The sequence below is a fragment of the Podarcis pityusensis genome (assembly GCF_964106645.2).
Source record: "Podarcis pityusensis genome assembly, chromosome: Z".
Classification (NCBI taxonomy): domain Eukaryota; kingdom Metazoa; phylum Chordata; class Lepidosauria; order Squamata; family Lacertidae; genus Podarcis; species Podarcis pityusensis.
Window position 1 is genome coordinate 17,238,860 of NC_138044.1, and position 10,354 is coordinate 17,249,213.

Consider the following 10,354-nt stretch of genomic DNA (forward strand, 5'->3'; position numbering starts at 1 on the left):
TGTGGCCAGCATGACTAAGCTGCTTCTGGCGAACCAGAGCAGCGCACGGAAACGCCGTTTACCTTCCCGCCGGAGCGGTACCTATTTATCTACTTGCACTTTGACATGCTTTCAAACTGCTAGGTTGGCAGGAGCAGGGACGCCGACCTTCTGATTGGCAAGCCCTAGGCTCTGTGGTTTAGACCACAGCGCCACCCACGTCGCTGAAATCTGCTTTTTAACATTTACATTGGTTTTCTATTATCATACTATATTATGGAAAACTTTAATTAAAAAAGAGTTCTGCAAAAAGAGGAAACAAATCCCTCTCTGTCCCCCACCCATAGGCACTGTCAGAGTTCAAAGACACATTTCAGCCATGCAGGGCTTTTGAGTGCTGAGTAGAAAACCCCACCCCCAAATAACAACAGATCCCACAGAGGCAAAATAAATATGATCTGGCAATTCTAATGTTTGTCCAGCAGAGGGCAATAGATTCACAGCATTTCATCCTGGTTCGTGAAACCCTCAAAACTTTTTTCCTGTACAGTACAGCAGACTTGAGTGATTAGATTGCAAAACTTGATTCCTATTTAGAATCATCGAGGTTACCCTGCTATGTAGGAAATCCCCATACACTCTTTCAATAATGCTAGAACTTGGGTCACCCAATGATTGTCAGGAGGTTCTGGTCAGAAAAAAGGAAGGCTTGTCTTCACACGACCTATAATTAGAAACCAAGGAAGGTGTTTTATTTATGCCACTGAGCTATAGTCCTAAAAAATATGCTGTCATATATTGAGTCAGATTCTTGGCCCATTCAGCTCAATACTGTCTACACTGACGGGCAGAGGTTCTTCAGGGTTTTGGGAAGGGGACATTATCAGCCCTGTCAATACTAAGATGGGACAAGGGTCTAACTCATAATAAAACAGCTTGTTGTGTTTTTGTTTCTGAACTGGGATAGCTCAGTTGGTAGAGCATAAGCCTCTTCATCTCAGGGTTGTGAGTTCGTGCCCCACGTTGCATAAAAGATTCCTGTATGGCGGGGGTTCAAATACATGATCCCCAAGATCCCTTCAAACTCTACAATTCTATGATTCTAAGATTAATACTACTTGCTTTCCATTAGCAAAAAAGGCAGGGCTCACGACTGGCTGGTTGTAATGGATGATACTGACCCCCTAGAGAACGGTATGATAATTTAAAACACATATTCAAGGCTACTAACAAATCAGAAACTTCAGGCAATATTTAAAAACATGTCACATTCCCCATTCTGAATGGCAATCGCAAAATCAAAATGTTAACAAAAGCCGAATGCAGTAATAATGTCTAAAAGGAGTATTGAAACTCAAAACACTGTCAGAAATGGACCAGAAGCCTTTGAAAACAGCTACTTCTTCAAACACACATCACTAAAAACAACAGAGTGACCTCAACTAGGGTCAAGGGACCAAGAGTAGGGCCTCGTCTGAAAACCGGAGCATGCCAGAACTACTGCTTAACAATTGGTGCCTGGGGTTGCTTCCGTCTCTCCCTTTTTGCTTGTGTGTCATGTCTTTCTGATTGTAATCCTGTGGGTGTAGGCTGTCTCCTTGTAATTTTAATGTGCGCCTCCAACACCTGGCTTGAGAGCTGTACATGCGAAAAGGATCTAGGAGTCTTGGTTGACCACAAACTTGACATGAGCCAACAGTGTGACGCGGCAGCTAAAAAAGCCAATGCAATTCTGGGCTGCATCACTAGGAGTATAGCATCTAGATCAAGGGAAGTAATAGTGCCACTGTATTCTGCTCTGGTCAGACCTCACCTGGAGTACTGTGTCCAGTTCTGGGCACCACAGTTCAAGAAGGACACTGACAAACTGGAACGTGTCCAGAGGAGGGCAACCAAAATGGTCAAAGGCCTGGAAACGATGCCTTATGAGGAACGGCTAAGGGAGCTGGGCATGTTTAGCCTGGAGAAGAGGAGGTTAAGGGGTGATATGATAGCCATGTTCAAATATATAAAAGGATGTCACATAGAGGAGGGAGAAAGGTTGTTTTCTGCTGCTCCAGAGAAGCGGACACGGAGCAATGGATCCAAACTACAAGAAAGAAGATTCCACCTAAACATTAGGAAGAACTTCCTGACAGTAAGAGCTGTTTGACAGTGGAATTTGCTGCCAAGGAGTGTGGTGGAGTCTCCTTCTTTGGAGGTCTTTAAGCAGAGGCTTGACAACCATATGTCAGGAGTGCTCTGATGGTGTTTCCTGCTTGGCAGGGGGTTGGACTCGATGGCCCTTGTGGTCTCTTCCAACTCTATGATTCTATGATTCTTCCCAAATCCTTTCTGATTGCACAATGTAACTTTAAAAGGTTCCCCTATATTTGTTCTATCTCTTCATTTTGTGTCTGAAGTGGAACTGATTGATCTCTATTCAGCCTTGTTCAGACCCCCCCAAAAGTCCTGTGTGTCTAGTTCTGGACACCACCATTTAAGAAGGATATAAACAAGCTGGAATGTGTGCAGAGAATTCCAACAGAGACGATCAGAGGTCTGGAAACCAAGCCTTATGAGGAACGGTTGAAGGAGTTGGGTATGTCTAGCCTTGAAAAGAGGAGACAGAGGAGATACGATAACCATCTTCAAATATCTGAAGGGCTGTCATCTGGAAAATGGAGCAAGCTTCTTTTCTGCTGCTCTGGAGCATAGAACACGAACCAGTGGATTCAAATGACAAGAAAGGAGATTCTGTCTAAACATTAGGAAGAACTTTTTGATGGTGAGAGCTGTTCAACAGCGGAACGGACTCCCTTGGAAGGTGGTAGACTCTCCTCCCTTGGAGGTTTTTCAAGAGAGGTTGGGCAGCCACCTGTCAGGAATTCTTCAGCTGTGATTCCTGTAAGGGGTGGACTAAATGATCCTTGGGGTCTCTCCGAAATCCATAATACAGTGGTACCTCCGGTTAAGAACTTAATTCGTTCCAGAGGTCCGTTCTTAACCTGAAATTGTTCTTAACCTGAAGCACCTCTTTAGCTAATGAGGCCTCCTGCTGCCGCCGCGCCGCAGGAGCACGATTTCTGTCCTCATCCTGATTCTCATTCCTCATCCTCATTCTTAACCTGAGGTAACATTTCTGGGTTAGCGGAGTCTGTAACCTGAAGCGTATGTAACCTGAAGTGTATGTAACCCGAGGGACCACTGTACTGTGATGTCCCTGACCAATGAAGGAGCCTGAAGCAGAAGAGGTGAAAAATGCAGAAAATATTCTTTGTTGGGGGGGGAGCAGCGGGAGGAAGGGGCATATAAGCCAGTGGTGTTGGCCTGTCCTACAAAAGAGGGGACAACGCTACCACTGGCAGAACAAGTAAGCAAAGATATAGCATAAACCTCCCAGACTAAGAAATCTTTGTCCAGGTCCTTACAGGAGTTGGAAATGAATGGCAATGAATAATGAGGTGTCCCAAAGCTCAGGTAGGGAGGCTTAATGGACTATGAAAACAGTAGAGCGGTCTCGTTTCGGGTTTCTAATAAAAAAAAGTATAAGCCTAAGCAAAACTTATACCTGCTCACGTAAGTTGTGCTGGAAACAAAAGAGGAGCAGATTCCCCCCCCCCCCAAACCAACCACACAAGACTCCCTTCACTCCGTATTTGCCCAGAAAGTATTGAAATACTTGGCTTTAATAGGGCACTTTCCTGCCCATGACCTGCAGTTTCCTGAGATGCAGAGTTAACTCTGTTGGGAAGTGCCAGCTGCTACTGGTATTATGCAACATTTTAGCGGGATAGAATATCATAGTGCATACGGGTACAGTGGGAAATTTTAGGGGCTAAATGTATCACCAGATTTGTGCGTCTGGATCAACATGGTCTGGGTCATAAGATGTCTTTGTTCAGATTGTGTTCAAAGGTGGACTTGCCTAGCAGTTTCCCAAACAAAGTCCTTTGTGTAGTGTGCATTGTTAAACTGTGGAACTCACTTCTGCAGGAGGCAATGACTGACAACCAGCAACCTAGGTGGCCTTAAAAGATGACCGGACAAATCCATGGGGGATAAGGCTACTAGGCATGGTGACCATTCTCTGCCTCAAGGATCAGAGGCAGGGATGTTAATAATAATAATAATAATAATAATAATAATAATAATAATTTATTTATACCCCGCCCATCTGGGCGGCTTCCAGAAAATATTAAAATACTATAATACATCAAACATTAAAAGCTTCCCTAAACAGGGCTGCCTTCAGATGTCTTCTAAAAGTCTGGTAGTTGTTTTTCTCTTTTTCTCTTTGACATCTGGTGGGAGGGCGTTCCACAGGGCGGGTGCCACTACCGAGAAGGCCCTCTGCCTGGTTCCCTGTAAGTTGGCTTCTCGCAGCGAGGGAACCGCCAGAAGGCCCTCGGCACTGGACCTCAGTGTCCGGGCAGAATGATGGGGGTGGAGACGCTCCCTCAGATATACTGGACCGAGGCCGTTTCTGAATACCGGTTGCTGGAAACTGCAGGAAGAGAGAGGGCTCTTGCATTCAGGTCCTGCTTGTGGTCTTCCCCTATTCAGGGCATCTGGATGGTACACTTTGAGAACAGGATGCTGGCTAGTGGCCTGATCGAACAGGCTCTTCTTTTTTTAAAGACAGACTGGAGAGAGTTGCAGGAGTTGGGAGATGCTGTGGCCAAGTCTGGGAAGCCTTCCAGGGCCCTTTCAGGCCACGGAACAAGTCGAGAAGCCACCCGTCCCCCCCATCCTCCCCCCTTGCCTGTTGTTTATTACAGCCCAGGTCCTCTAAGAGCCTTGCCTCTTGCCAGACCTTTGCCGAGGAATGTTAACACTTTTCTGCCTTCCTGTGGCTTATTCCTCAAGGCCTTTCAGCAAGTTGGCTCCTTCTCTCTGCCTGTTTCTGCTCTTAATTCCACCAGCCCTGATTGTGTTTTATGTTCCCTTTCATCGGCGGGTCAGATTGAAAGTTAAGATGTGTCAGGGCGAATAATAATAATAAAAACCCCCACTCCTTTCCAGGGTCCCTAAGGTCAGCTTCCTAGGCATACTCTTGCCTTCGTCACCACTCCATGGGGTGTCTTGGAGATACAGAGCGGCTCTCTGGCCTGACCTTTAAGCCCGCCTGGGATGGAGAGCCGGCTGCCAAGTTTTCCACCACTGGCTCTCTCCTCTGCCTTTAATTGCAGCCCACCAGCGTAACCAGCATTGCCAACTTTTTGTTTCAAGATGATGGGCCCTCCGGCTGGGGCTCATGTTGGAGCCAGCATCAAAAATAGCAATTATGGGGGCAGACCCATAGCAGAATTTGTCAGGATCCATCCTGGTGCCTTCTCAGTGGAGCTTGATAGATCCTGGGATTTATTTCTTGGGCTTTCGGACCTGGGGCTATATCTGACATTAGTGCTGTTTGAAGACTAGTCACTGTTTGAAGACTATCCCTACCTGACTGGAAGGATACTGGAATCAGCAAGGGAGACCCACTTGACCTGAAGGTGCTGCTGTGCAATGCCAGGTCAATGATTCACAAGACCACTGCCATCCACCAACTTGATCGTGGATGGAGGACTTGACCTGGCATGTGTAATAGAGACTTGGTTGGATGAAGTAGATGGGCCTGTCCTTGCCGCTGCTTGTCCACCAGGTTTCTCTTACACACAGCAACCCAGGTCATGTGGGCGGGGAGGGGGGGTTGCAGTGATTTTTAGGAAGTCATTAGTTTGCACCAGGCGTCCCATTGGGAAGACCCAGTTTTCCGAGTGCATGTTCTGGAAGTTGGGCAATAGGGGCAGTAGAGGATTCCTATTGGTGTACCGACTTTCCATTGTACCAAGAATTCCGTGCCTGAGCTGCTTCAGGTCGTGCCAGAAGTTTTCCTGGAGACACCTAGTTTGGTTGTCCTAGGGGATTTTAACGTCCATGCCAACATGACCTTACAAGGGGTTGCTTGGGACTTCGTGAAAAGCATGGCCTCCATGGGGCTGTCCCTGAATAGGTTTGGCCCAACTCATAGTCTCAGACATGTCTTAGACCTGGTGTTCACCTCTATGGATTTGGGTGATCTGACACTAAGTAAAAGTGAAACAAAAGAAGTCCCATGGTTGGATCACTTCCTGGTGCAACTGGACTTCTCCGCAACCCTTCCCCTCTGCAGGGAGGTGGGACTGATTTGGATGGTCCGCCCCCTCCATTTAATGGATCCAAATAGTTTCCAGAGGGTAGTAGAGGATGTTTTATCCCATGTTGATGGCCTTTCAGCTGATTCCCTGGTGGCTCAGTGGAATGCAGAGTTAACCAGGGCTCTTCACTGTCTGGCTCCGAAGCGCCCTCTCCAATTGCATGGTGCCTGGACGGCCCTGTGGTTTCCCCTGGAGCTGAGGGCGATGAAACAACCTCCCTCCAGGCGTCAAGGAAATAAACAACTATCTGACTTTTAGAAGACATCTGAAGGCAGCCCTGTTTAGGGAAGTTTTCAATGTCTGATGTTTTAGTATGTTTCAATATATGCTATGAGCCACCCAGTGTGACTGGGGAAACCCAGCTAGATGGGTGGGGTATAAATAATAAAATGGTGATGATGATGTCCTATCACTTAACTATGACCCTTCCCCTAAAAATAAAGTAAGGTTCTACTCCTCATCGTTTTGAATAAAGAACTGAATTAAATAAAAACATTCTGAATTAATCAATTGGTTAGAGTGCCAGACTAAGACATGGGAGACCGGAGTTCCAATTTCCCACTCAGCCATAAAGTTATTTGGGTTTGACCTTAGGCCAGTTACCCAACCTCTTTCTCAGCCTAGCCTATCCCACAGGGTTGTTGTGAGGATAAAACTGTGTGTGTGTGTGTGTGTGTGTGTGTGTGTGTGTGTGTGTGTGAAGAGCCACATAATCTCCTTGAGTTCCTTGGAGGAAAGGTAGGGATGTAAATGTAATAAATAAATTAATGAAAATCTATAGCACACACTGTAGATCAAAATAGCTCAAAAAAACCTTGCCTGTATGTATGTAAGCAGAGAGGTTGTTCTTTTCTAGCTAGAAGACTGCATTGGATTTTATTATTTCTGGGGCAGCTTGACATTTGCTTCCTGATGTTGCAAGCTATTCTCAACCATGACTTTTCTCCCTCCGTTGGCTACCCTTATTCATATACAGTATGCATTGCAAGGGGTGATAATGCTCAGACTTTTTCAGACCTATCATAAATACAGACAGCCCAAGCCCAATGCAATGGCCTACAGGGGAAAGTGGGGGGGGGGGGGGAGAGAGAATTCAGTCCCAGCTGAAATTTGAGAGTCAGACAGCAGTTTGTTTAACATTCCCCCTTGTTGTTCTTGGAAGGAGCAGGCCATCTTGACAGGTTACCAACGCCAAGAGCAATCGGCGGCGGCGGCAGCAGCAACAGCAGCAGCAGCAGCAGGGTGGGGGGTTGACATCTTGTTTTGTGATGCGCTGCAAGGATGTCAGAATCTGGATGAGGTGGGGTGGGAGTCTCTTCCCACAAAGGCTGGAGGGGTGGGACAGAGCTTTGGGGGTTCCCCTGATGTTTTCGTTTTGGTCGCTTGCAGGATACAGGGCAGACTGCTTTCCCACTCAGACAAGAAAATATGTTTCCTTTTCTACCCACCCCAAGCACTACAAAATGGCTCAAGGGCCCAGCCATGTGTTTTGAAAGGGCTGCAGAAGGTTTCTGGCTGGCTTTGACCTGCAGGCAGCGCTGGGAGTGATCCACCCGCTGGGAGGCCCCAGCTCAACTCTCCAATTGGGGAAAGGTCATAGCTCAGTGGTAGAGCATCTGCTTTGCACATCCTTTTATTTAGCATCATGAGGACTAGAATCTTAACTTTATTTTTTTGACAGGAAATGCCGTAGCTCAATGGTAAAGCACGTGCTTTGCACCCAGAAGGTCCCATCTCCAATCTCTGGCATCTCCAGGTAGGGCTGGTAAAGACTTGCTGCCTGAAATCCTGGTGAGCTGCTGCCAGTCTGTGTAGACAAATCCAATGGTTTGACTCAGAATAAGGCTGTTTCCTATCTCCCTATGCTTCCTGTCTTCCAGCCTTTTATTCAGAACCACGAGGACTGGAATTTTACTGGGTTTTTAAGGGCCACACTCCAGTCGCAAAGCACCTGCTTTGCATGTAAAAGGTTCCACATTCAGTCCCTGATAGGGCTGGGAGAGACAGCTCTGTCTAAAATCCTCAAGAACTGCCACTAGTTAGGGTAGACAACAGTATTGGCTGGTGTGTCTTGGGACTGCTTGGGCAGCAGGCATGGAAGCTGACAGTAGGTGGTGCTAATGAGCAGAACCAACTCATTTTAGTTTTGATCCCATCCTCCTCCCTGTTGAGTTCTTCAAGGGTAATGCTGAAGCTGAGGAGGAGGCGGAGGAGGAGGAGGAGAAGGGAGCTTACTGCCCATGACCCAAGCAAGTGGGAGCTGGTTTAGCAGACCACCTGCTACAGATGTCAGACTTGTGATCTGCAGTGCCTCTCCCTTGCCTGTCCTATACATTCTCAACCTCCATTCTGCATAGGACATTCCTGTGTGCTTTGTGATTCATCACAGCTTTCCAGGTGCAATGGGTTGCGCCCATGAGCAGCACAGGTCCTGTTCTTTACTTATTTCAGGGACTCTTTGAAAACCCTGAAAAACCAGATTGAAGTTTTACAGGCCAGTGTCTTGCCCTGTGGTGGACCACCTCTTCCTTAAACACATTCCAAGCTCATGGAGCAGCTACCCCAAAAGCTAATGCTGTTCTAGGCTGCATCAACAGCAGTTGAGTTTCCAAATCAAGGGAAGTTCTTGTAATGCTCTAGTCTGCCTTGGTGAGATCCCCGCTGGAGTCCAGTGTCCAGTTCTGGGCAGCTCAGTTTAAGACGGAGATTGACAAGCTGGAATGTGTGCAGAGGAGGGCGACCGATATGGTTCAGGAAGCCAAGCCTTATATATGAGGAACCATTGAGGGAGTTGGGGGTGCTTAGCATGGAGAAGGGAAGGCTGAAAGGTGATAAAGATACCTGAAAAGCTGCCACATGGAAGCTGGAGCAAGCTTGTTTTCCGTTGCTCTGGGAGGGGAGGACCTGAGTCAATGGGTTCAAACGATGAGAAAGGAGTTTTGGACTAAGCACTAGGAACAACGCTCTTCGACAGTAAGAGCCACTCAACAGTGGAATGGACTCTCTTAGAACTCTGTGGTGTACCCAACTTCATTGGAGGTTTTGAAACAGAAGTTGGATGACCATCTGTCAGGGAGTCTTTAGCTTGATTCCTGGCTTTCAGGGGGTGGGACAAATGACCCTTGCGGATCCCTTCCAACTCTACAATTCTATGATTCTATGACTCTGGCACACACACAACCACCAGGATTTCTGATCAGAAAGGGAATTTAAGGCAGCCCTGTAGTTCTGCTTGGTTTCAACTTGGCCTTGCCAGCTTGCTTCCCACACATGGAAAACAGCTCAGAAATTAGCAAGGATTTAAGCTTCTGTTTCTACAAGGCTGAACAGCTGTGGCCAGATCAGAAGATTCAGGGGCTAGGATGTTTTAGGATTGGGCTCAGAGTAGTAGAGTTGTCAGATCAAGAGCATTCCAGACCCTGAGATTTCAGTGCCCAAACTTGACTCTTAAGGGTGGCCCTGGTGATAAGATAGGGGTGGACCCTGCAGAAGGAGGTTAATTGGGAGAGGGGAAGGGAGGAGTGCTGACTGGTGGATGGACAGGCACATCCCTGGGAGGGGGGCTCCTTCTGCGGACTCCCAGGGGAATCAACTTTCAGTTTCATTTTGGCAGGATTTCATTTGGGTTCTGGGATGCTGCTTATCAGGTGATTTGGATTTCTGTTCAAGGAGGGCAGGAAGAAGAAGCAAACAGAGAATATACTTTGGGCTTATTTTTGCATCGTAACACTTAGGGCTAATTTTTACATCACAATAGTTAGGACTTCTTTATGTATCGAGGCTATGTAGGATTGCCAGGTCAGGAGCATCCCAGACCCTGACATATAAGGGCCCGAACCTGAGATTGAGGGGCTGTCTCTTTGGTGATGTCACAGGAGGAATCCCCCCTGGTGATGTCACAGGGGTGGGCCCTAGAGACGAAGGTTAATTGGGAGAAGGTAGTGGAGGAGGGCAGACCTCCCCAGAGTGTCTATGCTATAATTTGCAGCCAGTTCCTGTTAAGCTGAAGTTTGAAAGTTGCAAGCACAAATACTCATCTCTCTCTCTCTCTCTCTCTCTCTCTCTCTCTGTGTGTGTGTGTGTGTAATGATTGAAGGTACACTTGCCCACATGGAAGTTCAAGCCCTCCACCTGCCATCTGGAGAATTCAGATAAGACCTTGAGGTCTGGCAACCCAACATGACAGCAGTGAGGAGGAGATTCCTTTGAGGACC

The 10,354-nt window shown here is 47.2% G+C and overlaps 1 protein-coding gene across 1 annotated transcript in view; it reads left to right on the top strand.

Annotated features, from left to right (window-relative positions):
- Positions 1 to 10,354, top strand: part of PRRX2 (paired related homeobox 2) — a 192,640-nt gene that overhangs the window by 116,015 nt on the left and 66,271 nt on the right. The window lies entirely within an intron of this gene.